The sequence below is a fragment of the Molossus molossus genome, unplaced genomic scaffold (assembly GCF_014108415.1).
Source record: "Molossus molossus isolate mMolMol1 unplaced genomic scaffold, mMolMol1.p scaffold_m16_p_2, whole genome shotgun sequence".
NCBI classification, from domain to species: Eukaryota; Metazoa; Chordata; class Mammalia; order Chiroptera; family Molossidae; genus Molossus; species Molossus molossus.
In genome coordinates, this window is record NW_023425355.1 from 130,689,499 (window position 1) to 130,717,425 (window position 27,927).

The following is a 27,927-nucleotide window of genomic DNA, read 5'->3' on the forward strand; positions in this document are numbered from 1 at the left end:
TTTCTATCTCTTTCAAGTCTTCAAGGTGTTGCTGGCATTTTCAGTGTATAGGGAATTGGGGTAATGAGGATAAAATGTAGCTGACGAGATTTGAACAGGAGGAGGGAAGTAAAAGGTCTGTTGATGTCCCAGATACCTCTTGCCCTGGTGGGGGAATTGAGGAGATGTTATCACAGGTTCTGGCAACTAGAAGATAAATAAGTCTTGGAGACCTCATACAGAGCATAGTGATTCTAGTCAACATTACTGTATTATAGACCTCAAAACTGCTAAGAGACTAGATCTTAAATGTTCTTACCACACACACACAAATGGAGGTGTTGGCTAACACTATGGAGGCAATCATATTGCAACATTTATAAATGTATCAAATCAGTGCCTACACCTTAAAATGACACATTATATGTCCATTTTTATTTTTATTTATTTTTTATCCTCACCCGAGGACATTTTTCCATTTTTGTTCAGATAGAGTGGGAGGGAGAGAGAGGGAGAGAGAGAGAGAAACATCGACGTGAAAGGGACACATCGAGTGGCTGCCACCCGCATGACCAACCAGGGCCGGGGACAAACTGCAATCAAGGTACGTGCCCCTAGCGAGAACCGAACCCGGGTCTCTCTGGACCGCAGGCCAACACTCTAACTGCTGAGCCAAACCGGCCAGGGCTATATATATGTTCATTTTAAAAATAAATTTCGAAACTCTTGCACTGAATAGAATATTTGAAAATGGCTAACAGCATTCATTCGGAATTTACCTTAGGGGGGAAAAAAAAAAAAACAAATTCTACAGCCGTGCTATACACAAAGGGTGGTCACCCAAACAGCAGCATTGGCAGGCCTTGGCCACCTATTACAAATGCAGGTTCTCAGGCCCCATCCCAAACCTACTGAATCAGAATCTGCATTTGACCAAGATCCCCAATAAGTTTGCCCAACACTATTATAGAAAATCTCCTGGTGAGCAGAGTCCCCGGCTATTTACATTTAAAATCAAATTCCTTAAACAAAATTTCAAATTCACTCACACTAGCCACATTTCAGTGCTCAAGAGCCACATGTGACTAGTGGCCAGACTATTGGACAGTGCAGGTATAACATGTCCATCATTGCAGGAAGTTCTGTTGGATAGCACTGGTCTCATTAACTTTTTTTTTTTTTATCCAAACCTGGGACTCTCTGGTCTGTGGCTGACGCTCTAACTGCTGAGTCAAACCGGCCCGGGCTCATTACCTATTAATCTTGGCTACTCATTAGAATCACTGGCCACAGTTTGTTTGTTTTTAACAGGAAAAAAGTCCAAGTTTAATTCATGCTCATGAGAAATTCATATAGGCATGAAAATTCCCAAGATAGTGAGGCATATAAGACATTTTGGACAAAGGAGAAAGGGGGGAACAGGGTCTTAGATTTCGGAAGTGAGAATGGGTGATTGACAGGTAGTTGAGAAAGAGCAGAACACACATGGCAGGAAAATCTTTCCTAGGAGACTCAGAAACAGTGGGACAGGGAGGTGGGGGCGGGGGGTATCTAGCTAACAGGACCCTGCTTGAAGCCCTCTTATTTAGTTTTAAATTTTAATACAGAATGTTTGTTTCAGGCCTCATCCAACAGGCATTGTATCTTCTTTATTTTTTTAAATCCTCACCCAAGGATATTTTTCCATTCATCTCCAGATAGAGTGGAAGGGGGTGGGGAGGTAGAGAGACAGAGACAGAGAAACATCGATGTGAGAGAGACATCGATTGGTTGCCTCCCGCACGACCCCGACCAGAGCCTGGGACAAACTGCAACCAAGGTATGTGCCCCTGACAGGAAATGAACCCGCGACTCTTTGGTCTGCAGGCCAACACTAACCGCTGAGCCTAACCAGCCAGGGCCAGGCATTGTATCTTCACAGGAACTTGACCTAGCATTTGCTAGTAAGATGACCATTAGGAAAACCAAATTCTTGATCCCATTAAAACCTCTCACATCTTTTGTGCTCTGATAATCACATGAGATATTGTCATTTAAGTTTGTTGAACTCCTGGCTATGGTGATACTTTCTTCACTTTTCCTTTTATTAATTGAAAAGATTACATTAAAACACTAAGAAAAGCTTTAAAAAAAATTTATACAACTGTTATGCTATTTCTCTGACATAGTCATTTTTGTTCAGGGTCTTTACCCCTCTAGTCCTTGCATATTTGCATATTTTCACAGGTCACCCCAGCCTGGCAGTTTACAACAATTACAAAACCAGATCTCTCTGTCAGCCCCCAACCTACAGACTATACAGAGATATCATCTCCAAATGCCTGCCTTCTGACTCCTTGGGAGGAGGGCGGGATTCTGGTTTGTCCCACATATATTGTTACACAAACGTAATGCACTTCCTTCAGCCTTTGCTCCTACAAAGACAGTAGTGCCTAAGGGACCCAGGTTGCTATAGTGATGTCCTTGGCTGTTTATGACTCAGGCATGACTCTAAGAATCTTCAAGAGTCACCCAACGAGGTTACATTCATAGAGTGGCTCTTCATGGAGATGTGTATGGTGGGGCATTTTTATTTGCTATATCTCCTTGTTCCACAAGGACCCCTGGAAGATCTACTTGACATTCTACTACAGTAGTCCTCCCTTATCTTCAGGAAATACTTTCTGAGACCTCCAGTGGATGCCTGAAACCACTGATAGCACCGAACCCTCTATAGTCTTATGGTTTTTTTTTTTTTATACATACATATCTTTTTACTTAAAAGAAATACTTGCTCTGGCCAGTTTGGCTCAGCGGTTGAGCGTCGGCCTGCAGACCAGAGAGTCCTGGGTTCAGTTCCTGCTAGGGGCACGTACCACACACACAAAAAAGAAGCACTTTATGGCTTCTATTGGCATGTCGGAATTGCCAGCATCATTGCTCTGGCACTTTGGGACCATTATTATGTAAAATAGGGATGACTTAAACACAAGCACGAAGATATGACTAAGATACAGCGACAGTAGATCTCATAACTAAGAAGCTACTAAGTGGCTGATGAGCATCTACATTGTGGAGATTTGGGACAAAGGAATGAGCTGGACGGTGTGAGATGTCGTCATGCTACTCAGAAGAGTGCACAATTTAAATTATGAATTGTTTGTTTCTAGAATTTTCCATTTAGTTTTTTTGGACTGTGGTTGACTGTGGGTAACTGAAACCTTGGAAAGCCAAACCACAGATAAGAGGGACTACTGGCCCAACCAGTGTGGCTCAGTGGTTGGGCGTCGACCCATGCACCAAGAGGTCACTGGTTCGATTCCTGGTCAGGGCACATGCCCAGGTTGTGGGCCCGATCCCCAGTGGAGGGCATGCAGGAGGTGGCCAGTTGATGTTGTCTCTCATTGATGTTTCTATCTCTCCCTCTTTCTTCCTCTCTCTCTAAAAAAAATAAAGAAAAAAAAATAGAAATACAATCATTATCCATTTAATTTAAATGGGGAATACTGTACATACATGGAAACATCTTCCCTCTGATCAACCATTCCCTAACCCAATATGTCCATGTGGACTCTCCGTCTTTTGGGGACTAGTAAGGAGTGGCTCGTATTCTCAATGGGGCTCCGTCCTAGAAGTGGGAGAGAGCTGGTGGCCCTGCATGGCTGGTCATTGTCCTTACCAGGCTAGGACTAGGATGAGGCCAGTGAGGTGCTCCCTCTCGGAGTCCTGCAAGTGCAAAGTGGAACCTCCACTTCAAATTTTGATACTGTGTTCATCATGGATTTCTTTGGCCTTCATTCTGATTTTTTAAGATATTTTAAATCTTGATTACTGAAGCTCTTTTGTTTGTTTGGCACTCACTCACCTCACCGTATTCCCAAGCCCGGGTCCTTTCCATCAGGTTCCTTTATCTCTCATTCAAATAGAGCCTACTTAGCTCATGCCACCAACTCCTAACCCAGAGAGTACTATGCTCAGTCAGAGAAAGACAAATACCACATGCTCTCACTTATGTATGGAATCGAGTGATGAACAAGATACAGAGGCATGGATACAAGGAACTGACTGACAGCTGTCAGAGGGGAGGGGGCTGGATGAAAGAAGATGAAGGGATTAATATATATAATATAATATATATATCATCTCACACAGATACAGACAACACTGTGGTGATAGCCAGAGGAAAAAGGGGTGAGGTAGATGGAGGTTGGCAAAGGCGGGGGGATAGGGATGGAAAGAAACTTTGCTTGGGGTGATGGGCGCACCATGCAGTGTGCAGAAGGTGCTTTATTGAGTTGTACACTTGAGAACTGTATGATTTGGGGAACCAATGTCACCCTAATAAGTTCAATTAAAAAAGTCATACCTAGTATAAAGTCCTCCCAGTACCCAGTTTAGGCCCCAAGCTACACATAGATGGTGTTACCTAGATGTAATCATGCTGCTCAGCTTTTTTTGTAGTATATTTACTTTTCTTTCATACACAATCTTCCTTGTTTCTAGGTTTCCTGAATTGCTTCTTTTAACAAGCTGCAAGATAGTCCACTAGGCTCATGCACTATACTTAACTGTTCTCCTATTATTGGATATTCAGGTTACTTTCCATTTCTCATTCACAATGAGTCTTTAGATGTGCAAATGAGCTGAGTGTCTCAATAGAGGCTTGAATGAGATCAATTGCTCTGTCTAATAAAGTAGGAAGCTTTTTTTTTCTTTATTGATTTTAGAGAGAGGAAGGGAAAGGGAGAGAGAGATAGAAACATTGACGAGAGAGAACATCGATTGGCCGCCTCCTGCATGCCCCCCACTGGGGATCGGGCCCACAACCTGGGCATGTGCCCTGACCGGGAATCGAATCAGCGACCTCTTGGTGCAGGGGTCAACACTCAACCACTGAACCACACCAGCTGGGCAAAGTAGGAAGGTTTTTTTATGTTGTTTTGGAGTTTGAGGGTTTGGGGCTTTTTTTTTTTTTTTTTTTTTTTTTTTTTGGTGGTTGTCTGTTTTCTGGCTACAGGGGAGAGTTAAGCAACTTGTTGGGAACCTGGAGCCCAAGTTGGAAGAAATAGAGGAGGAACGTTTTCAAAAGAGAGATGTGTGATTTTGAATTTAAGGTATCAGCTACCTGGAGTGACAGTAAAGACCCCTACTCTTACTGCCACGTCTTCAGTAACCATCTACCACAGTGGGGACCGACTCTGAGACATTAATAGGGTGCTATTAACACCCTATTTTGCATGTATACAAAAAGAGCCACTGCCAGAACAATTCCAACCCACAAAGGCAAAAGCAGGATTTATGTGGAAGAGAAGAGAGGAGAAGAAATGGCAGACATCTGAAAAACGGTGGCATTTGTTTTCTTTTCCTTGGCATCTCTTCGGGTGCTAATCAGCTGGCAGCAAGCAAAGAGGCCAGTGCAGATGCCTCCCAATGGGCGACCACCGGGCACACACCTGTAGTCAAACCAAATCAGCTTCCTTAGCTTGCTGCAGCTAGCAAGAACTCACTCCAGGGACCATGGGGCATTTTCGTAAAATGGACCAGGGAGGGGGGTAATTACAGGATTTTTTTTCTAAATTGATTGACAGAGAGAGAGCAAGAGAGTCAGGGACAGAGAGAAACATTGATTTGCTGTTCCATTCATTTATGCATTCATTGGTTGCTTCCTATATGTGCCTTGACTGAGGATCGAACCCGCAACCTTGGCATATCAGGATGATGCTGTAACCAACTGAGCTACCCGCCAGGGCAAGTGGTAAGGGATTCTTTTTTTTTTTTATCCTCACCCCAGGACATTTTTCCATTTTTTTGTTCAGATAGAGTGGGAGGGAGAGAGAGAGAGAGAGAAACATCGACAAGAGAGAGACACATCGAGTGGCTGCCACCCACACAACCCAACCAGTGCCGAGGACAAACTGCAACCAAGGTACGTGTCCTTAGCGGGAACCGAACCCAGGTCTCTCTGGTCCACAGGCCGACGCTCTAACCGCTGAGCCAAACTGGCCAGGGCGGTAAGGGATTCTTTTTTTTTTTTTTTTTTTTTTATCCTCACCCAAGGATATTTTTCCATTTTTCGTACAGATAGAGTGGGAGGGAGAGAGAAAGAGAAACATCGATGTGAAGGGACACATCGCGTGGCCGCCACCCGCACGACCAACCAGGGCCGGGGACAAACTGCAACCGAAGTACGTGCCCTTAGCGGGAACCGAACCCAGGTCTCTCCGGACCGCAGGCCGACGCTCTAACCGCTGAGCCAAACTGGCCAGGGCAGGTAAGGGATTCTTAAGGAAACGTGGGCATGTTCTGAATTCCATGTTGTCAAGAGGCAAAAACAATGATAATTCAGCATATTATTTTCTTTGAGATGGAAATTAAGAAGGATTAGAACTGTGAGTGGTAAAGGAGCAGCAGGGAGTCGTGTTGGTCAAAGTGGTGGGGGGACTGTTCATCAGGTTCCTTGTTAAGACATGGCCTAGTTTCTGTCTAGTTCCAAACATGGTCATGGACTGGCCTTCTCTGGACATTATTTATTTTCTATGAGTGTTATTTATCTTCAATTGGGAACATCAAGACCTAGCTACCAGCAAAGCTGTTTTTCACTTCCTCAGTCTCTCCTGACAAGGTCAACTCACAGAACATTTATCTGTGGGGTCCGGTCCACAGCAGTCAGGGCATTCTGCCCTTGAACTCGGAATTGGTCACCAAGGGAATGATATTGGTTGTTCACAGATACACCAGGAGGTCCTAGGAATCTACTGTCATATGTTTGGGACAGGCTGTTTCTGCCAGTGTCCTTTGATGGCATCTGCCTTGCAATTATACCCTCATCCAGTTTTTCTGAAGAGATGCAAATGTTGGGTCTTAGCTTCAGTTCCCTCCAAAGACAGATGCTGAGGCAATGACGTGTGTTCAGGTAGTTAACTGTAGGAATTTCTCCCTTTGGCCAAGAGTAGCTCAACTGCCCGAGGGCCCACCTGAGGGCCTGTACTGTCCACCCAAGACCGAGAGGGCAGGGGTCTTTTAGGAGTCTTTACCCACCGGCCCATCCTCATAGGGACTTGCCAAAGTGACTGAGCAGCCCCCATAGGTGTCCCCTGCCAGGCAGATGTTAAACATTTCTTCAATATGTGAGAGATTAATGGATAAATGAAAAAAAAAAAGGTTGTTGTTTTTTTTTCTGGGGGTTTTGTGTGTGTGTTTTTAAATCCTCACCTGAGGCTATTTTTCCATTTATCTTCAGCTAGAGTGGGAGGAAGAGAGAGAGGGAGAAGAAGAGAGAAAGAGAGAGAGAGAGAGCAAGAAATATCGATGTGAGAGAGACACATCAATTGGTTGCCTTCCGCACAACCCCCAACCAGGGCTGGGGACCGAACTGCAACAGAGGCATTTGCCCTTGACTGGAATTGAACCCGCAACTCTTTAGTCCGTGGACCGACACTCTAACCACTGAGCCAAATCGGCCAGGGCATGTGTGTATGGGAGGGGTGCACACATGCAATGCTTTTTTTTAATCCTCACCCGAGGATATTTTTTCATTTATCATCAGACAGAGTGGGAGGGAGGGAAGGAGAAACTTCGGTGTGAGAGGGACACATCAACTGGTTGCCTCCCACACAACCTGGCCAAGGCTGGGGATGAACCACAACTGAGGTACTGCCCTTTACCAGAATCAAACCCGTGACTCATTGGTTCATGGGCTGACGCTCTACCCACTGAACCAACTGGCCAGGGCTATGTGTGTGTGTGTTTTAATCCTCATCCGAGGATATGTTTTATTGATTTTCAGAGAGAGAGAGGAAGGAGGGGAGAGGGAGAGAGAAACATCAATTTATTACCTCTCACACACATGCCCTAACCAGGAATTGAACATGCAACCTAGGTATGTGCCCTGACTGGGAATTGAACCCACAACCTTTTGGTATATGGGATGATGCTCCAACCAACTGAGGCACCCAGCCAGGACCAAAAAAAAATGTTTTGCCCTTCAGAGTTTCCAATGATTCCTATGACCACCACGTTAGCAGGATCAAGGCCCAGAGAAGTTGAAGAACCTTACACCTGACCTGGCTGGCCTAACTTGACCTAGATGACGTCCTGACTTTTTTGAGCTTCTATGAGCAATCATCCAGAGCTCTGCTGGGCTCTCCCAAGCCACGGAGAGAAGGTTCTGTCTCTGTGGATGGAGGCCCTCGGCAAATGTATCTCCCCATGGACCCGACCCACGCTGGGCTCAGAAATGAGAAGAGAAATAAAAGAGAGAAGGCAGAGAGAGTAGCTTTATCCTGCTCCTAAGCCATCAAATTGGCAGCACACTTTCTTGGGGAGCTCCAGTTGGACCACATACCTCTTTTTGCAGCAATATAACTCCCGCAAAACTCTGGACAGTAAAGTTTAAGCATTCAGCAGGTTAAGAAACACTGGCCAGAACTGAAAAGGAGCCTAGAATGTAGTGATTGAAACTGGTAATGTACATAAATAGCTGGGCCAGTTTGTCTCTTGTTCAAAATCCTATTCTATTTGTGAGCAATTTTCTTCCACTTCAAACTCTCTCATTATATACCCTTTCATTCACAATGTTCATTCTCCCTCCTCTTGTAATTTACCCATCCACTAATCATTTCTGAGATGGAAACACATATTCCTAAGTGAAACTCTTCTGAAGAGCTGAATTAAGCAGACAGTGGGTTTGTTGCTCTAATTTCTTGTCTAATGGTTAATGGAATTGCCAATGAAGAACTTTTTCAAAGTCTTAAAAATGATACATGATAATGTTTTGTGCAAATGAAATTTTGGGGGGCCAGATGAGGGGTTTATATCTCAGTAATTAAAGTTAAAAAAAGACCAAATAATAAAAATGCCCCCAAATGATATTTACAAAAATGACTTAATAGTCTATAAACATTCAGTGCAACTCGCATTCCAAATAAAAGGAAAACTGTGAAGGTATGGATTCTAGCTTTGGGTCTTCTGGTTACTAACTAAATGACCTTAGGTACATGTCTGCATCTTCCACAGAGTTTTTAAGTCCATTTATAATAAAAATGATAAAAATCGGATCAAGAAACACAAAGAAGAGAATAGCAAAGAAGTCTGTTTTTGTGTGTTGGTTTTTTTTTATCCTCAGCTGAAGGTATTTTTACATTTATCATTAGATAGAGCAAGAGGGACAGAGAGAGAAACATTAATGTGAGAAAGACACATCAACTGGTTGCCATCCACATGACCCCAACCGGGACTAGGGACAAACCGCAACCAAGGTACATGCCCTTAGCAGGAACCGAACCTGGGACTCTCTGGTCTGCAGGCAACGTTCTAACTGCTGAGCCAAACCGGCCAAGGTGACATTTTGTTTTGTTTTGTTTTGTTTTTTTCCTCACCAGAGGCTATTTTTCCATTTATCATTAGGTAGAGTGGGAGGGAGGGAAGGAGAGAGACAGACAGACAGAAACATGGATGTGATAGAGCCACATTGACTGGTTGCCTCCCGCACGACCCAACCACGGCAGGGGCGAACCGCAACTGAGGTACATGCCCTTGACCGGAATCAAACCCGCAACCCATTGGTCTGTGGGCCGACGCTCTAACTGCTGAGACAAACCAGCCAGGACCAAAGAAGTTTTATGTAAAGAAGAGAAAATCATCACCCGGCCGTGTGGCTCAGTGGATTGAGCGCCATCCCTTGGACTGAGAGGTTTTGGTTCGATTCCCAGTCAGGGCACATGCCCGGGTTGCGGGCTCGATCTCCAGTAGGGGGGCGTGCAGGAGGCAGCCCATGGATATTTCTCTCTCTCTCTCCCTTCCTCTGTCTTTAAAAAAAATGCAACCATATTTTTTTTTAAAAAAAAAAGAAGAGAAAATAAATGTGATGGGACAGGGAAGAAGTCAGATATCCTCTGGCTAGGTTTGTCTACCATGGCTCCTATCTAGCTTGCCCTAGGGCTCAAGGGACTATCTAATCAGAGTAATTTATGGGCTCCTTAGCGAAACTACCTTCAAGGATGTCAGCAGTGAGCAAGACCAGCTAAGACTTTCCTGTGTTTGAAGTTGAGAGATAAACTAGCAATTGACTCTAAATTATCTCGTTTATAAATTTTTAACAGAATCTACATATGGTCAATGGTTCCTACTGAATCCAGTGTCATCCTTTATCACTCTTGAGAAGCAATTTTAAAGATCCAGGAATTCTGAGAGCCTCAACTCCCTTCTGTCCCCACAAAATAAAAAATTTCCCAGGCTGTAGAATGCATGGTGTGGTAAATTACATGGAGGGTCCAATTCTTTACCCCTTCCCATAGCCACAGTTTTTGTCATGTGACTTTTAAAATTTTATTGATTTTGAGAGAGAGAGAGAGGAAGAAGGAGAGAGAGAGAGAGAGGGAGAGAGAGAGAGAGAGGGAGAGAGAGAGAGAGAGAGAGAGAGAGAGAGAGAGAGAGACATCAACCTGTTCTTCCACTTATTTATGCATTCATTGGTTGATTCTCATATGTGCCCTGACTGGGGATCGAACCTGCAAATTTGGGATATCAGCACGATGCCGTAACCAACTGAGCTACCCTGCCAGGGCAGCCATGTAATTTTGTAGTGCCTGCTGGTGTGGTACTCAGCCAGGTGCAGAGCCTGGATTTGTGGGGCTCAGTATAAAATGAAAATGAGGGGCTCCTTGTTCAAAAAGCAGCAAATGAGTACCATGCCACCTACTAAAATGTAGAGCTGTTTTCTTTCTCCCACAGTCTGTCTCTCTCTCTCCTGTCTCTACTTGTTATTTGCTATTCAATGTCATTCTAAGTAAACAAACATTTTATTTGTTTATTTATTTTTATCCTCACCCGAGGACATTTTTTCATATTTTGTTCAGATAGAGTAGGAGGGAGAGAGAGGAAGAGAGAGGGAGAGAAAAACATCGATGTGAAAGGGACACATCGAGTGGCTGCCACCCTCACGACCCAACCAGGGCCGGGGACAAACTGCAACCGAGGTACGTGGCCTTAGCGGGAACCAAACCCCCAGGGTCTCTGGAGACCACAGGCCGACGCTCTAACCACTGAGCGAAACCAGGCAGGGCATAAACAAACATTTTAAACTATTAGCATGAATTTTACATTTCATCTTTATATTTTGTAAGAAGTGACACCTGAGGCTGGAACACCCGTGCAAAGCGCAGGAGGCAGGGATGCAAAGAGACATATGCTGTGTCTACCCCGGACTAAGGACTCCTACACTCTGCAGGCAGTGGCATATTTATTTTTGACTCCCCGGTGCTGGGCATGGTGCCTGGTACATAGTAAGCAGTAAATATATATTTAAGGAGGAAAGAAAGGGAGGGAAGAAGAAAATGAGTTGGAAAATCAGTTGTGCTTGAGAATGTGGAGCAGTTGGCACACTCGCACATTGCTGGTGGGAATGTAAAATGATGCAGCTGCTTTGGAAAACAGTCTGGCAGGTCCTCAAAATAGTTCAACATACAGTTCCCATAGGACTCGACAATCCCACTGCTAGGTATATACCCAGGAGAACTGAAAGCTTATAGTCAAAAACTTGTACATGCATGTTCATAGTAGCATTATTCACGATAGCCAAAAAGTAAGGAGGACTCAAATGTCCATCAACTGATGAATGGGTAAACAAAAAATGATCTATTCATACAATGAAATATTATTCTGGAAAAAAAATAGCGAGGTATTGAACAATGCTATGCTAAGTGAAAGAAGCCAGTCACAAAAGACCACATATTGTATGATTTCATTTGCATGAAATGTCCAGAACAGGCAAATCTATAGAGAGGGAAAGCAGACGTGGTTGCCAGGGTCTGGGCAGAGGGTGAAATGGGGACATCAGTCTTGTTAGATTCATGGAAGTGTTTTAGAATTAGATAGTGATCATGTTTGCACAGTGCGTTTTATGACTTGTGAATTACATCACAATTACAAACAAACAAACAACAACAACAACAACAACAACAGGTCTGCTGAGGTCCATTTCTTACTAATGGTGTGACCTTTGAAAGGTATGTAACCTCTCTGAACTTCAGCTTCCTCAACCGTGAAGTGGAGAGAAATAGTATTTAGCTCACAGAAAGGTTTGTGAGGACCAAGTTAGACATTCAATGGAAAGCTGTTCGCGCTGAGCAGTCTTCAAGCCCTGGGGTCCAGGGAGGGTCCCCCGCTCGATTCGGAGCAAACTAACACAATGAGGGAGTCGAAAAGTGGAGGAACATTCATTCCGTGAGAACGGAAGGATCAAAGTTCTCTTCCTCCTCTCCTAAGTGCATTCTCTCCCTCTCTCCCCTCGGGGTGGTCACAAGGAGCTGGCTGAACTGCTTTTTGGGAGGGGCTCTCTTCCTGGGAAGATCAGGTGAGACTGGGGAAAGGAGCGATAGCTGTGCTCGAGGCTACAAGGGGCAGAGAAACAGGTCTCCTCCGGATGTCCACGTGGTCCGGCCGCCCTCAGCACCTTAGTGCGGAATGGTATGAACAGTGTGCATGGTATCATGCTGGACCCAGATACTCATCAGGAATACAGTTTCGGGGAGGAGAAGGGAGCCCCAGTGTCTGGCGCAACCAGGGCTAAACAGCTTCATGTGGCACTCCAGGCAGCAAGGATCGGTGCCTCTTCAAAGAGAATTTTCTTGACTTGTATTTGCTCAAAATTATCAAGTGAGGGTGAGTGGTATAGAGAGAGTGTTTTCGGATTTCCACCAGAGGGCGCTGTCCGCCTCCTTGGTCACCACACCAATGTTCCATAAGAAGTACATGTGCAGTTAATTGGCACCATGTGACCAATTTATTATAGGAAAGTTTTAACGTCATGAATGTGACTCCCCCAATCTACACTTTTAATCCTAAAGTTTCCTCCAAACACTGGTTCCACATATTCAGACCTCTGTTTCCTATTTCTGCCTGGATGTTCTGCTGACAAATGGAACTCACTATGCCCCGAACTGAGGTCATCATCTTTCCCATGCAAACCGGGTTTCTTATCTCGGTATGCAGATCCAGAACAGCCCATTCTATTCTGCAGAATGTGAACTGCAAAAGGGTCCTAGCTGAAACCGAGTAACACTGCTCCCCAAGGCATGCGCTGAGGAGAAAGCAATTTCTTTTTCTATTCTCTGCAGAGGTACCTTGGTAGCCTGCAGCCTTTCCGGGCACCACACTGATCTCAGGTACTCAACTTGGTCATCAGCGTGCAGTTGCTCTTTTCTACTCCATGTCCACCACCATCCCTGAGCGTCAAGATCGTATTTTTTTCCTGAAGATCCACCACCAATGTTGCCACTCCCACCAACTTCAGGTCAGCTCTTTTCCAACCAAATTTTCAAAGCACCTTACTATACTTTTATTGTAGCATTTATCCCTTTCTGCCTGGTATTCAGCTATTTGTGTGTGTGTCTGTGTGTGTATGTGTGTATGAGAAAGAGAGAGAGAAAACAGCGTTAAATTTATCGTGATAACCATTGTAAGCGTACAATTCGTTAGTGTTGAGTATATTCACACTGTTGTACAACCAATCTCTAGAACTTTTTCATCTTGCAATACTAAAACCTTACATCCATTAAACCACCAATTCCCCCAGCTCTTGGTAATCACCTTTTGACTTTCTGTTTCTATGATTTTGACTCTTCTAGATACTTCATATAAGTAGAATCATGTTATTTGCCTTCCTATGACTGGCTTCTTTCACTTAGTACAATGCCCTTGAGGATCATCCATGTTGTAGCACAGGTCAGAATTTCCTTCTTTTTAAGGCTGCATAATATTCTATTATTATATATATACTACATTTTATTTATCCATTCATCTGTCAATGGGCATCTGGGTGGATTACCTCCACCTCTTTGCTATTGTAAATAGTTCTATGATAAACATAGACATGCAAATATCTCTTCAAGATCCTGCTTTGAATTCTTTTGCATCTATACCCAGAAGTGGTATTGCTGGATCATATGGTAGTTCTAGTTTTAATTTTTTGAGGACTCTCCATACTGTTTTCCGTTTTGGTTGCACCATTTTACATTTGTACCAATGGTGCACAAAGGTTCCAACTTCTCTGCATCCTCATCAGCACTTGTTATTTTCTGTTCTTTTGATAATGGTACCTAGCTATTTCAGAACGAGTTGCTATATTCATTTCTTAGAGCTGCTGTAACAAATAACCAACTAGGTGGCTTAAACCAATGGAAATTTATTCTCTCATAGTTCTACAGTCCAGAAGTCTAAAATCAAGGTGTTGGCAGGGCTGGTTCCCCCTAAAGGCTCTGAGGGAGAATCCATGCCATGCCTTTCTCCTAGCTTCTGGTGGCTGCTGACAACCCTTGGCATTCCTTGGCTTGTAACAGCCTGAGTCTAATCTCACTCTACCTCCATCTTCACGTGGCCATTTTTTTTCTCTGTCTTCTCCTTTTCCATCTCTTATAAGGATGCTGTCATTGGATTTAGGGCCTATCCTAATGGAGTGGGGGGACACAATTCAACCCACTCCAGTTGTCATTGCCGGACAGAGTTTCCTGAAATCAGGATGTATGTCATGTTATATTTGTTTACCCCAAGTGCTTAGTACAGTGCCCTAAACATAGAGAGTGCTCAGTATGCATATTGATCTAGTAGGTTAATGGACTGGTGGTTGGTCAGATGATGGACATTGTCTACCCTACTGGATTGACATCTACTGCAGTCAGAATTAGGATATGTGCATTAGGGATTCACATACCCTATAGAAACTTGATCATTCCATGTGTTTAAAAACACAGTGCAGCCCAGCCAGTGTGGCTCAGTGGATTGAGCATCGTCCTATGGACTGAGAGGTCCCAGTTCGATTCCCAGTCAGAGCACGTGCCCAGGTTGTGGGCCCGATCCCCCGTGGGGGGCATGCAGGAGGCAGCCAGTCCATGTTCTCTCTCATCAATGTTTCTCTCCCTTCCTCTCTCTCTAAAAGTCACTAAAGAAAAACTAATTTAAAAAATGTTTTAGCCCTGGCCAGTTTGGCTCAGCAGTTAGAGGGTCAGCCTGTGGTCCACAGAGACCCGGGTTCGGTTCCCGCTAAGGGCACGTACCTCAGTTGCAGTTTGTCCCCGGCCCTGGTCGGTCGTGCAGGTGGCAACCACTCGATGTGTCCCTTTCACATCAATGTTTCTCTCTCTCTGTCTGTTCCTCTCTCTCTCTCTCCCACTCTACCTGAACAAAAAAATGGAAAAATGTCCTCAGGTGAGGATTAAAAAAAAATCCTTTAAAAAATACAGTACACAGAGGGGTCAGAGTCAGAGAGAGATTTAAAGATGGCATGTGCTGGCTCTGAAGATGGAGAAAGGGCACAGCCAAGGGATGTAGGTAGTTTCTGGAAGCTGAAAAAGGCAAGGAAACACCTATTTCAGACTTCTGACCTCCAGAACTAGAGGGAAACATCTGTATGGATTGTTTCATTACTACCCCATGATGCTTAGATTTGAATTTGCTTCCAGACCCCATGGATACCTGGGAAATTATCGAGACCACAGGTAAAGGCACCTATGGCAAGGTCTACAAGGTAACTCACAAGAGAGATGGAAGCCTGGCCGCAGGACAAATTCTGGATCCAATCATTGATATGGATGAAGAGATCGAAGCAGAAGACAACATTTTACAGCTCCTTCCTAACCATCCCAACGCTGTAGTTTTATGGGATGCTTTTCACAAAACAGATCACTGTGAGGGAAGGACAGCTGTGGCTGGTCCTGGAGGTAAGAGGCCCTGGTTGGGCAACTATCCATTCAAACAGAGCTCCAAGGGCACGCAGATGTGTTTTAGCCTAAATACTGCACTAGACACATTTGAGAAGTCGGTCCCTCCTGTGTGACACAGGTACCTTAACAGATGTGGCATTCTCCTCCACAGTTCTTACAAGTAGGCTGTGTACTAAAAATGTTCAGCTTTCCCTGCTTCAAATTTTTAGTCATCTTTTCTTCTAATACTGAGTGAATACACGAATTCAGTTGGAAAAGATTATTTTCTTCCCTATACTGGGAACATTTTGAAGAAAACATGATTGCAAGTCATTTTCAAAAATTGTTAGCCCAAGATTTACTTGGCTCACCAGGTTTGGATTAGCCCATTTCTGTTCGTTAATCTTCCTCTTAGATTGGGTTTGCTCAAAACTGATTCTCACTTTAAATTGAGTGAATTATATGTTATATGAATTATATCTCAGTAAAGCTGTTACCCCCCAAAAAATACAGTGCACAGAACTCAATGAAAAGTCACTCAGGGCTTCATAGCCACGTAGCTTAAATGAAAAACTTCTCCTAGTCCTTGCAAATATATCCCAGATGAAGCCTGTCTGGTCTTGGGAGATTAAGGTAAACTTGGCTGAAACCCCAAATTTCACAATGAGAGTCCACAGCCCGCCCCATTTCTGCATATTGTCAAGTCTCTGCTTCATGGTCTTAATTTGTTGTTCTTGTGCGTCTTCTGATTCCTGTCCTTGCCAAAGGTCAGACCCCTTACCAGATGCTGCACAAGATTGTCAACTGCCTCCCACAAGCATTTTGTGAGTTTAGAACTCCACGGGAGATTTGGGGGTTACACAGCACATCCCCCAGTCTTCAGCCGCCTTGCCCACTCACTCCACTTTGTCCTTGTTTTACCCCCCCCCCCCATTCAAAATGTAAATTCCTTTCCTGTCTCGTGCCAGGCAGTTCTTCTCACACTTCCACCTCTTGACGTCTCAGCTGCTACTCTAAACAGGCTTCTTTTAAAAATGTAAGGAAGGCAGGCAGGCATATAATGGGGAGGGAGGGAAGGAGAGAGAGAGAAGTGAGGGTGGGTGGGAAGGAAGGAAGGAAGGAAGGAAGAGAGGGAGGGAGGGAGGGAGAGAGGGAGGGAGGAAGGAAGGAAGGAAGGAAGGGAGGAAGGGAGGAAGGGAGGGAGGGAGGGAGGGAGGGAGGGAGGGAGGGAGGGAGGGAGGAAGGAAGGAAGGAAGGAGAGAAAGGGAGAAAGAGAGGGAGGGAGGGAGAGAAAGAAAGAAAAAAAGAAAGAAAGAAAGAAAGAAAGAAAGAAAGAAAGAAAGAAAGAAAGAAGAAAGAAAGAAAGAAAGAAAGAAAGAAAGAAAAGTAAAGAAACCAAAGAAGGAAGCTTCGAAGGAACTGGGACCTTCTAAGAGGAATTCTCATACCAGCTATTAAAATAATATTTTCTTTTCTTCTAATATATATATATATATTTTCAAGTTGGAACTTCTTTAAGTAGGGAGAGAAATTTAACAACAGCCTTTGGTCCGCTCGCTGTAGACTTCCCCCAAGCCTTGGCCTTCTTACCAGAATGAAGCAATCCTCTTCTCGAGTTTACATTTAATTAGAATTGCAACTGTCATGATGATTAAGCCTCTCCCTTTGTCATTGTCTTTTCTTGGCATCATTTCTTTGGCTCAGCTTGCATGCTATAGACCGAGTATGAATCACAGAGAATCTGTGCTTTTTAACTGTGGCGAAACCATAGGCAGCCTTTTGTTTATTTCCAGAATCCGTTCCAAAACAGCTGTTAAATGTTCATCCTTGGTTTTGTCATCGTATTTGGGGGAATTGTAACAGCAGCATCTTCTGGTTTTAATTCTCCTGAAGAAAGCAAAAAAAGAACTCCCCAAGATGGTGTGCTGTGCGTAGGTGCTAGTTAATGACTTGTTTCCCCTCGTTTCCTTAATCAGGAAATTTCATAGTTGAGCAGCGGGGAGGTTCCCATGAACGCGGACCTGACCTAAGCCAAGCTGTGTGAAACGCTCCACCATGGAAACAGCTCGCTCTGCAGGCCTCTGAGTGTTCCAAACTGAGGCCAACCAGAAGCTTCCATTTGACACAGTGGTGAGGAAAGCTTGTAAATGTTTCGTGGTTAGTGATGGTTCCATCTCAAGTAAAATCAATCAGCTGAAAAGTACTACACGAAGTCGTCAGTCATCTGGTAGATTGGACACAAACTGGCTGGTGAGTTTGACTTCAGGGAGATGTCCTTCTTAAAAATCGCTGCTGAATGATGGACACACTTAATACCTTGCGGTATGAAGAAGCACTTGGGAAAATCAAGACAAATTGTGCCTTATCTAGGTACAAGATCTTGCTTAGTTTAGACTCTTTGCTTGAAGGCTAACAGCTTACCAAAACGGCCATTTTTAAATGTCTTGTGCCATGGTTAAATAGCTTTTTGTTTTTATCCTCACCTGAGGACATTTTTTTTTTTTTTTTTTTTGCATTTATCTTCAGATAGAGCGGGAGAGAGAGAGGGAGGAAGAGAGAGAGAGAGAAACATCGATGTGAGAGAGACACATCGACTGGCTGCCACCCACATGACCCCAACCGGGGCCGGGGACAAACTGCAACCCAGCTACGTGCCCTTAGCGGGAACCGAACCCGGGACTATGGTCCGTGGGCTGATTCTCTAACCGCTGAGCCAAACTGGCCAGGGCTAAATAGCTTTTTACCAAATGTTTTACACCGTAGCTGTACATTGGAATAACCTGAGGAGAGCTTTGGGAAAAAATACTGGACCCTACACCAAAGATTTTGATTCACGGGTCTAAAGTGAAACCCTGATAGTGGTCTTTCTAAAGTGCTCTCCAGGAACTGCTGATGTACAGCCAGGATTAGAGCCCCTGCATTCTGAAAATCACAACGCAAACACCCTTTGAAACCTCTGTGCTGTGCATGGGTACACCCCGTGCGCTTGTGTGCACTGCAAGACGTCAACTCATTTTACATTTGCTTGTCTTTTTTTTTTTTTTTTTATTCCTCACCCGAGGATACTTTTCTATTTATTATCAGATAGAGTGGGAGGGAGGGACAGAGAGAAACACTGATGTGATAGACCACATGATCTGGCTGCCTCCCGCACAACCCTACCAGGGCCGGGGATGAACTGCAACCTAGGTCCCTGCCCTTGACCAGAACTGAACCCGCGACTCATGGGTCCACAGGCCCACGTGCTAACTGCTGAGCCAAAGCGGCCAGGGCTGCCTGTCTTTTAAGTAGAATTTGTTCTCCTATCAGAGATAAATGACCCCATGACAAATAATTTTTGGCAAGCCTCACACTCATGTGTTCTCTCTTTCTCCTTTTTCTTCTCTTCCTCCTTCTTCCTCTTCTTCTTCTTTTCTCTTCTCTTTCTCTCTCTCTCTCCTCCTTTCTCTGCACAGCTTTCCTTTCTTCTTTCTCTGCAGATCAGCTTTCTTCATTCCTGCCACTCACGATTCCTGAGGTTTTACATCTCTGCCGTCCTAGACCCCAGATGGAGCTTGAGTCTCACAGAACTGAATCTCCAGTTTTTCTGAGAAAGAAATTCTGATTGCCCTAGCTTGGGTAGGTGCTCAACCTCAGACAATTATCTGGAGCCAATGATATAGGAATACCTGTACAAACACTCCTCCCACAGGGTATCACCTTGAACAATGGGGGCGAGGGTGAAGGAGTTTAACTGGACAGTCCCTGGTGACAAGGGAAATCACTGGCTTTTTGGCTAAATAGACACTTCAAAATATATCCACTAGAAAAGTCGAAGTATCTGCTGGGGCATGCTCATCCTCACCCTCTCCTGGATAGCTTTACCACGTGCTCCTTCCAACCAGTTTACCTCTGGAGGATCCAAGCTTTGAGCTGATTTTTTAATTCCCAGAGGCTCCCAGGCACTGAACCAGCACCATATGGGAGAGAAAGAAGGGAAGAAGAAGTACTTTTATGCCACAGAAAGAAGAGAATTATATTAAGAAAACAATAAGTATATTTTAAGCATCAAAGCATGACAAATTATTTCCACGAGGAGAACTGGATTAAGAGAAGAATAGTACATATTAAGCATGAAAGCTTGATGGATTATTTTAAGTTGTTGCCTTTGAGTCTTTTTTTTTTTTTCCCAAACCAAATGACTCAGCCACCAAGAGATTCTTTTGTTATATGATCAATCTTACTTTACTGCTAATATGGCAAGTTCAAATGATGATGTAGTTCTGATTAAATGTTGCATTGATAAAGCAGCCGGTTTCTCTGTCCTTATGTTCACTTTTTTATGAAGTTGTTATCTTCCAACAGTGATGCCTGAATCTATAAAAACAGACCCACTCATATATTTGAATAAAAAGTAAGTGGTCAAATTTAGGTGTAGGATTTTAAGGGTTTTGTTTGTTTGTTTGTTTGTTTGTTTAATCCTCACCTGGGGATATTTGTCTATTTAGCTTCAGCTAGAGAGAGAGAAAGAGAAAGGGAAAGAGAGAAACACTGATGTGAGAGAGACACATCGACTGGTTGCCTCCTGCACGGCCCCGACCAGGGCCAGGGATGAACCTCAACCGAAATACGTGCCCTTGACTGGAATCAAACCTGAGATTCTTTGGTCCGCAGGCCAATGTTTTATTGCTGAGCCAAACCGGTCAGGCTAAGATTTTAAGTTTTGATGGAACAATGTTGTGCAAGACAGAACAAGCGCTGTGTTTAGGAAAAGGGATTCCTTAAAGGCCATATGTATATTGGATAATATTCTGGCTTTGTGGCTTCATGATTCAAACCATGGTTTCTGCCTCTTTACTAGCTGTGAGATCTTCAAGCAAATAATTTCTCATCACAAAATAGGAATAGTAATAGCACTGCCTCTGAAGAGTTGGGCAAGGTTTACTTGAAATAATGGATTGTATCAGTTAGGGATTGTACCGGACTGCAAATAACAGAATCCTTGAGTAGATAGTAGCTTCAGAAGATCAGGCGATTTGTTTTTCTCACTCACCAAGAAGCCCAGAGGTAGGTAGTCACTGGTGTTGGTTCAGGGACTCCAAGATTTCAGAGCTGAAGTCTTGCAATTTCCCGTGATCTTTCTCTCAGGATTCAGCCATCATGTCCACATTCTTAACAACAACAAAAGAGAAAGCGGTGGTGATTCGGTCAAGACAGCAAAACTCTCCCAGGGCAGTGAACAACTTTAAGTTAGGGCAGGCTAAGTGCTATAACAAATAAGCCCCACTCACCAGTGGATTAATACAATAGAATTTCATTTCTCTTGCCAAGATCAATTGATAGCAGAGGGTGGGGGTTAGGGGGAAGAGGATGGGAAGCAGCCCTGCTTAGTGCACTCATGCAAAGACCAGTTTAACATATGGGGATTCCAAGGTCATGAATATCCCTCCAACAGACAGCGGAAGAGAGAGCATGGGGAATTGTGTAGGAAGGTTTAAGGATCGGGCTAGAATCGAGGTACGATATTTTTGTTCATAATTTATTGGCCAGACTTCAGTCAAGTGGGTGCACATAGATATAAGGCAGGGTCAGAAAACAGAGTCCCTGAATGGACAATCCTTCCCAGCAATGTGCCTCTGCCATGGAATGCAGTGTAACTCTTTGGGGACAGAGCTGTCTGCCACATTGGAGGTCCATAGCGACTTCTACATAAATATTATTGCCTAGAACTATGGCACTTGATCAGCCCCGCCTGCAATAATGGCAGGAAATGTAATTTTCAGCTGGTATCATTGCAACCCTGGACAGCTTAGGTTTCTCTTAGTAAGGAAGAAGATATTGCGTAGGCCCGTGGCGGTGTCTGCCACGTGTGAGAAAAGTGCTCAGCACGGTGCGAGCACTTAGCGAATATTCAGTAAATGCCGGCTGTTGTCACTGCTATGATATCTTTCTTAGGGAAAGACAGACTGTCTGACATAACTGTCTCTCATGCTATAAACCACTTACTCAGCATTCTGGTTTATTGAGTGCTGAACCTGGAATCAGAAGACCTGGTTTTAAATCCTGGCTTATGCCTGGCCGGTGTGGCACAGTGGTTGAGCGTCGACCCACGCACCAGGAGGTCGCTAGTTCGATTCCCCATCAGGGCACATGCCCAGGTTGTGGGCCCGATCCCTAGTGGGGGGCATGCAGGAGGCAGGCAATCAATGTTCTCTCTCATCGATGTTTCTATTTCTCTCTCCTTCTCCCTTCCTCTCTCTCTAAAATCAATAAAGAAAAAAAATATATTTTTTAAATCCTGGCTTAGCCCCTTATTATCTTCTCTGAGCCCCAGTTTCTTTATTGAAAAACAAAATGGGAAGGTTTAAACCTGCCTCGCAAGTTTGTTGTGTGGATTAACTGAGATAAGGAGCTCAAGTAGACTAAAAGCATTAGCTCGTACATACTACTTACATAACATTAACATGGAATCCCAAGTGGAAACAACTCAAATGCCCAATATGTTCGTTTCCTAGGGCCACCATAACAAAGCACTACAAATTGTAGCTTAAAACACGGGCATTTAGCCCTGGCCGGTTTGGCTCAGCTGTTAGAGCGTTGGCCTGCGGTCCTGAGAGACCCGGGTTCGGTTCCCGCTAAGGGCACGTACCTCGGTTGCAGTTTGTCCCTGGCCCTGGTCGGTTGTGCGGGTGGCAGCCACTCGATGTGTTCCTTTCACATCGATGTTTCTCTCTCTCTCTGTTCCTCTCTCTCCCTCCCACTCTACCTGAACAAACAATGGAAAAATGTCCTCAGGTGAGGATAAAAACAAACAAACAAACAAACAAACACGGGCATTTAGCCCAGCCGGTGTGGCTCAGTGGTTGAGTCATACACCAAGAGGTCACCAGTTCGATTCCCAGTCAGGGCACATGCCCAGGTTGTGGGCCTGATCCCCAATGGGGGGCATGCAGGAGGCGACCAATCGATGTTCTCTCTCATCGATGTTTCTCTCTCTCCCTCTCCCTTCCTCTCTCTCTAAAATCAATAAAGGGGGGAAAAAATAACACAGGCATTTATTCTCTTGCAGTTCCTGAGGCTAGAAGTCTGAAATCAAGGTGCTGGCAGAGCCAGGATCACTCTGAAGGCTCTAGGGGACAATCATTCCTTTCCTGTTCCAACTCTGGTGGTGGCTGGTAAGCCTCGGTGTCCTTGGCTTTCAGCTGCATCACCTCCAGTCACTGCTACTTTGTCGTCACATGGTGCTGTCACTGTGTGTCTCTTCTCCTCATCTTGTAATAAGGACACCAATCATATTGGATTAAGGGCCTACCCTACTTCAATATGACTTCATCTTATGTATTATTTTTTGTTAATCCTCACTGGAAGATATATTTTCCACTGATTTTTAGAGAGAGCGGAGGGAGGGAGGGAGAGAGAGAGTGGAAGGGAGAGAGAAACATCGATGTGAGAGAGAGAGACATCGATTGGTTGTCTCCCACATGTGCCCCAACTAGGGCCAAGGATCAAAACCTGCAACTCAAGTATGTGTCCTTAAGTTTGAGGGCCAACGCTCTAACCACTGAGCACACCGGCCAGGGCAATATGACCTCATCTTAACTAATTACATCTACCATGACTTTATTTCTACATTAGATCACGATCTGAGGTCCTGGGGGTTAGGACTTCAACATATCATTGGGGAGGGGACACAATTCAACCTATAACTTTCATCAAATGATGAATAGGTAAAATGTAGTATATCCATGAAATGGAATATTATTCAGCAATACAAAGGAATGAAGTACTGATCCACGCTACACCATGGATGAACCTCAAAATCATGCTTAGTGAAAGAGACCAGACACAAAAGGCCACATATTGTATCATTTCATTCACACAAAATGTTCAGAATAGACAAATCTATAGAGATGCAAAGTAGATTAGTGATTGCTTAGGGCTGGAGTTGGAGGGATAGAGAAGTAAGTGCCAAAGAGCATGGGGTTCCTTTTAGGGGGGACAATAATGTTCTCAAACTGACTGTGGTGATAGCTATACAAAGAAAATGAGGAAATGAAACTCTACCATTTTAAATAAGTTTAGGCCTTTAACGTTCAATAAATAACATTTCTAGGTTCCTGAAAGAACCTATACAGCTCATCCCATAAACGCTGCTGGAAAGCCTAAGTAAGACTTTCAGGCCTTCTCTCCAGCACCTCACCCCAAACTCCTCGTGAGAGGAGGAGGAGACTTAGCTGACCAAGGGGATTGGTGAGAACTGCCATCCACTGACGTCTATTTCCATGCTCTTTGCTCAGCATCTGAACGTCTCCCTGACTGGGAATGGAATGAGTTCCTTGATCTACAGCAAGGGTATCACCCTTTATACAGACTTAGCTCAGTTCTTTGCCCTCTGCTGCCACTGGAAGGAGGAACCACACGGTTTTCTTCTCCTTCAAACCTAAATCAGCACATAAACGTTCTTCTTACAGGTCAACTTGAGCAAGCTATTCAGCGCCCTATTGTAAACGTTTCCGTGAAATTATCTCAGCAGTGTCCCAAAATGACTCTAAAATTTGAGACATCTCCATTATCGTAAGACTGTTATTTAAACTTATTTCTCATACCTAAATATTCTAACTCTATTTCCTCTTCCACAGAGGAGTAGTAGAATCTTATTTCCACATAAAGAAAAGGCAACTGGGAGCTGACACGTTGCCCTTGCATACTGCCCCATTCCTGGCCTAGGGCCAGGGGCTGTCTGGGGCACTGACGGGACTAAGACGCAGAACCTGCTCTCAAGGTGCTTTGAATCAGGTTGACAACAGTGTGAATGGTGAGTGAAGTAGAAAGAACTAGTGCACTTGAGATTCGTAACTCCAACTGCCTCCAAAACTGCCCTGGGTTCCTTGTGAGTCTTTTTTTTTAAATTTGCACCAGAGGATATATATATATTTTTTTACGTGTATCTTCAGACAGAGTGGGAGGGAGAGAGTGAGAGAGAGAAACATCGACATGAGAAAAACACATTGACTGGTTGCCACCTGCACAACCCCAACTGGGGCCGGGGACGAACTGCAACCGAGGTGTGTGCCCTTGGCTGTAATCGAACCCTGGACTCTTTGGTCCAAGGGCCAACACTCTTTTTTTTTTTTTTCCTCACCCGAGGACATTTTTCCATTTTTTTGTACAGATAGAGTGGGAGGGAGAGAGAGGAAGGGAGAGAGAGAGAGGGAAACATCGACGTGAAGGGACACATCGAGTGGCTGCCACCCGCACGACCAACCAGGGCCGGGGACAAACTGCAACCGAAGTACGTGCCCTTAGCGGGAACCGAACCCGGGTCTCTCCAGACTGCAGGCCGATGCTCTAACCGCTGAGCCAAACTGGCCAGGGCCCAAGGGCCAACACTCTAACCGCTGAGCCAAACCAGCCAGGGCGTGTGTGAGTCTTTATGTCCCTCTCTGGGTCATTTATTTATTTATTTATTTATTTATTTATTTATTTATTATTATTTTTATCCTCTCCCGAGGACATTTTTGCATTTATCTTTAGATAGAGCAGAAGGAAGAAAGAGAGGAAGAGAGAGAGAAAAACATCGATGTGAGAAAGACACATTGAGTGGCTGCCACCCACACGACCCCAACCAGGGTGGGCACAAACTGCCAACAAGGTACGTGCCCTTAGCAGAAACCAAACCCGGGTCTCTCTGGACCGCAGGCTGCCGCTCTAACCACTGAGAAAAACTGGCCAGGGCTGGGTCTTTTTTTTTTTTTTTTTTTTGATTGATTTTTAGAGAGAGGGAGGGAGGGAGAAAGAGAGACTTGCTGATCCAACCATTCATGCATTCATTGGCTAATTCTTACATGTGCCCTGACCGGGGATCGAACCCACAGCCTTGGTGCATCCAAACAACTGAGCTACCTGGCCAGGTCCCTCTCTGGATCTTTAGTGATTTAGTGAAGCATTCCAAAGAAAGTTTATCTGGGTCTCTCTTCTTCCCTCTACCTCCACCTTTGAATAAGTAACACTTCTTTTTAAGGTGACTCCTATCCTTCCCAACCCCCACATCAACAGGCCATTTCTTCTGTTTCCAGCTGCCCCGGGGCTCAATACACATGTCTGTTGCATTAACAGGAAGAAAATGGAACTGAAAGAAAGTTTACCTAATTTGTAAAATAAAAATGAGTTTCGATCCCAGCAGCTTATGTATTATTCTCATAAGGACTGGGTTTACATCGATCACCTTTTCCATGTCAGTCAAGTGTGGAATGTGGTGAAGTTAGAAATGTAATTGTGTAGACATAAAAAATTGCATCTCTATAACCATCATTGGGACACTTTTCTCAAGATGCTATCTCGGTGTCCTTCAGAGCAATAACTATATCAATTGAGAATGTAACAGAAGCAACTTAAATGCTATGCCTCATTTACTTCTGGTAAAGCTAATGTGCTTCAGAACAAGACTATTGCTCACGACATAAGGCACCATCAGAGAGGCTGGAAACGCTTGAAGACCATTAAAATACAATGCCAGCCGTGCCTGCTGTTCAAATATTCTTCAACTTCTAATTTAAGGCGCCCACACCTAATAATGTAATTGTGTTATTCGCTCTGATAGCTGGAATCTATCTAAGCCAAATGCCTGGGAATTAGGGACTGTTGGGGCTAAGGGAGTCCAGAAGACAGACGAGGTAGATAAAATGTGTTATTTTGTACTGGCACATTCAACATCGGTGCTCGGTTACCGTCTAGGTGTTGAAATGTATTCAGAGGCAAAAGGACCTGAAGTCTCTTCTCTTGGCTGAGTCGAAGAGGCAGGGGAAATGCCTAAGCCACCTGGAGATCTAAACTCAGAAACCTGAGAGAGGAAGAGACTCACACACCTGTCCTTGGAATTACTGTCCACGTTAAATTTTCTCCAGCGTTGACAGTCCATTTTTGAATCAGGAAGTCATCTTGATAAAGCAGTCCACCCCACCCCTCCCCCACCTCACCCTGGGGGAATGCACAATCCCCTCCCTGATGAGCAAGTGGTCCCCAGTTTGAAAAAGGCAGCAGAAAAGGGCAATTTTAAAAGCCAATGCTGTGAAAGGTGATGGTTCCCCATCACGCAGGGAAATTATTTCTGTTTAATGCCTGCCTTGGGAGGGGGACACTTTAGGTTCAGGGACCCCACTGGCACATCGGGGCTTTGACTGGGACATGGTGCCAATTCAAACTGTCACACAGTACGGGGAGGGGGAAAAAGCCTAAATCAGTTTCTATTCTTTAATAGAAAGCAATACTGTAGTTTAAATTAGCAAGGCACTGCTGAACCACTATTTAAAATGCGTTTGCACTGACATCCCAAGAAAGGTTTTTTTTTCTTGTTTAATTGCACTGTCAGTGTGGAACGCTTTCACTTAAAACCATTCTGAGGTAGACCTTTTAATAGAAAGTGACAATTTAAATTGCCATGATAACAGCGTAAATGGTGCTTAAAGTCATTACTAAACTGATGTCACAGTTGGCTCCAGACCAGTTTGTTAAAGCCAAAGAAAAGGTGTTGGGGGAAGGGAGGAAAGTAACTAAATGGTGAATCATTAATTCCTTTTATATTCATTGTAATAACATTAGCTGTGATGAAGTCATCTGGCTCCCAATGGATGTAATGTACATTTCTATTGAATTCCACGTTATTCCAGTCTAATGTTGCCCCGATGAATGCCTCGTACTGAAGAATCGCTCTAGTCACAGGCACTTACTTCTCTGCAGTTACTTTATTTTCTTGTCTTCACTCCCGTGGTCCAAAGAGAAGAGCTGTGGCTTCCATTTGCTGGTTGGAGTTTCAGAAGCATAAGTGCTGGATTTATCTATTGCCTGAAATACATCAGATTCTCCTGGAAGCTCTTGGAAATGACTCTTGATATTTTTCAAGGGGCTCTGCCCCCAGAGCTCAAGGTGTCATGTCATGTGAGTTGAGGTCAAGGCCGCCTGAGTAGTGCCATTGGTCAAACTTGATTGGTTTGAACAAAACCAACTGGTTTGCTGAACCAATGGGGCCACATCTGGGGGTCCATTGGGTGGGGGCAGCATAAAATCTCAGGCAGTATGGTTCTGTGAACCTGGAAAGGTGCTCATAAATAGATTAAGGTTGAGTTGGGGACAATGGGAGGGATGGTGACAAGTGCTAGGAGAAATGGACAAGGAACAGAGAAGAATGTGGATTGAAAGCCATTCAGTCATCTTCAGTCTCTCGCTCAGATGTCTCAGTTCAGAAACATTCCCCCTTGAAAATCAGTTAATCATTAGTTTCAGGCACAATGGGTAAACT

The 27,927-nt window shown here is 44.3% G+C and overlaps 1 long non-coding RNA gene across 1 annotated transcript; it reads right to left on the bottom strand.

The window, feature by feature from the left end:
- LOC118636453 lies at window positions 1-27,464 on the bottom strand. Its single transcript, XR_004960655.1, has 3 exons — window positions 27,359-27,464; window positions 20,686-20,803; window positions 1-144 (listed from the first exon to the last, which is right to left on the bottom strand). It is a non-coding gene; the product is annotated as an uncharacterized LOC118636453 (long non-coding RNA).
- Window positions 27,465-27,927: the final 463 nt, after the last annotated feature.